Below are 2,404 nucleotides of genomic sequence, written 5' to 3'. Positions count from 1 at the left end.
GTGTGCAATCATCGCAGCAAATATCAAGTTGGTCCTCGTGTGAATTCTGGGGAAGGGGGAATGACATTCCAATGGCGAGCTGGAGCTAATAGTTATTGAGCTATTTGTTCAGGCTGGCAGTGAAGTTCAAACTTTCTGAATGTGTTTGGGTTTTATAAGCATCTGTCCATTCAAGTTCTTCCATTTTAAAGGAGGTGAAAGAGAAAGAGGTGGGTGGACAGACAGACAGACAAACAGGCCATATGTGTGCATGCATGTGTGTGTGTGTGTGTGTGTGTGTGTGTATGTAAGACCCCAGATATGTGTCTGGAAGTAATCAGTGAGCCCAGGCAGCGCTCCACCGCTCCCTCCCTATGATGTAATAGGGGTTTTTAGTATGATTTCAGGGGGTTTCAGTCTGACTTTCCCAAACTAACTTTCATTCATTCTGCCCCCCAAACCCACTGCTTTGCTATTCACATTACACTTATTTGCTATTTGTCTTGCTGTTTATCTTAATGTTGTATTCATCACCTTTAATGGAGATGATCACACTGGATAATCAAAGAAAAAACAAGGATCGGTCATTAGATGTGCTCCTTGTTGCAAAATGGCTCAGTGCTCTGTGCTTTCCTTTGTGCCTGTTGGGTTGGTTGTTATAAGGGGGAGTGAAGTTGGCCTCGTGTCAAATTCAGTGACGGACCCTCCTCCCACCTCCACATAACTCTGAAATAACACTGGAGTTCTGGGAGCCAAAAAAACTACAGCTTTTTGGTTTATTAACACTCATACACGCTGTACAATTTGCTTTAGGAAAGTATTGGGTGAAAAAGGAGCACTCTGTGTAAGAAATGGTTTGATTTTCTGTGAAGGATTACAAACTGAATGAAAGCCAGAAAACTGCTGCAATTGTTAAAACAATAGAGTCAAAAGTGTCTGGGAAGTTTTCAAGGAGAACAAACTGCAAAAGGGAGCAGTGACAGTCACATTGTGAAACAGTGAAAATGGTGTAGGGGAAAAACAGTGGGCATCGAGAGGACAAAGTAAACAAGCAGCATTTTTTTTTAAACAGCGCTAAATTCCTTCTTGTAATGATCTGTGCAGAGGAAGAAAAGGAAAAAAGTTCAAGAGGTTAGAGATGCTTGACGTTTCTTTGTTTTGCCTTTAGCAGGACAAGAGCTGGTGTATATTGTTAGAGCTTATAGTGTCTCAGTATCCTCGCTGAAAATTGTTAATAATGATAATGAGGTGATGCTTTATTGATCTCCACGGGGAGGTCAGAGGTCAGGCAGGGCTGCAGGACGGCGCTCTTGCAGCTGGAAGGGATTGTGTGACCTGCGTAAGGAGCACATGTGGTTTTGCCAACCGGCTATACTGTAGGTTGTAGGTGTTGTAGATTGTGCACATATGAGCCATATTCCCACCTGTAAATCGTGGGATCTTGTATCTGCACACATAAAAATGATCAGTGACAAACTACATACAGATGTGATGAAGTTTACAGTTAAAATACTGCAGCTGCTTCAGCCCTTACATCAGAGAAAATTTATCTGGATGGTGGATCATGGGCCAAAACTAAATGTTGATGCCATGTGAAATGACATTACATTCAAACGTATTATGATTTATAGGAAATTGATACTGTAATTCTTCATAGATAAGACTAAGATAAGATTATGTACATTTTATATTTTATCTTTATATTCAGGATTTTCTCAAAATAAAAGGAGAATAAGCATGAGCTTGTCAAATGCCACGATGGGCCAAAACAAAAGGAGTGTGGCCCATACATGTTGAATATGTATAATGTATAAATGTGAATATATATGTATATGTATATTTGACAGTGGTAGCTGATGACTCCAAAATGGGATAGTGCACATCTGTAATATATGTTAGACATTTATATGTCCTCATATAAAAACGTGCAAAAGTTGGCATTATATTTTGAATATGATTATTTGATATGAACACATATTATGCCACATATCCCAAATATATGTAGATATATTACATTTCTGTATGATTTCTCAGCTGTCAGACTTTAAATAGAGCTTAGTTTATTTGATGTGGATTGACACAATCAGGGGGTTAATTTTCTTCCCTCCTTTCTTTCATTCTTTCTTTCGTACCTTCCTTCCAGAATAGAAGAGCAACTCGACTCTTTAGCCGATAGGGGCAGCAATGCGCACCTGGTGCTGTGGCGCTGGAAACACACACACACACACACACACACACACACACACACACACACACACACACACACACACACACACACACACACACACACACACAGAGCAAACTCGAGACAGAGAGGGAGAGAGAGAGAGATACAGGGGAGGAGTGTCTGAGCAGCGCGTTGAGGTTGGAAGGGGTCTTTTCTCTGATCCTTTGTCATGGAAAGAGTCCGGATTACGGCTCCATC

The sequence above is a fragment of the Myripristis murdjan genome, chromosome 14, assembly GCF_902150065.1.
Source record: "Myripristis murdjan chromosome 14, fMyrMur1.1, whole genome shotgun sequence".
Classification (NCBI taxonomy): Eukaryota; Metazoa; Chordata; class Actinopteri; order Holocentriformes; family Holocentridae; genus Myripristis; species Myripristis murdjan.
The sequence above is the reverse complement of the archived record's forward strand: the minus strand, read 5'-3'. Positions refer to the sequence as shown.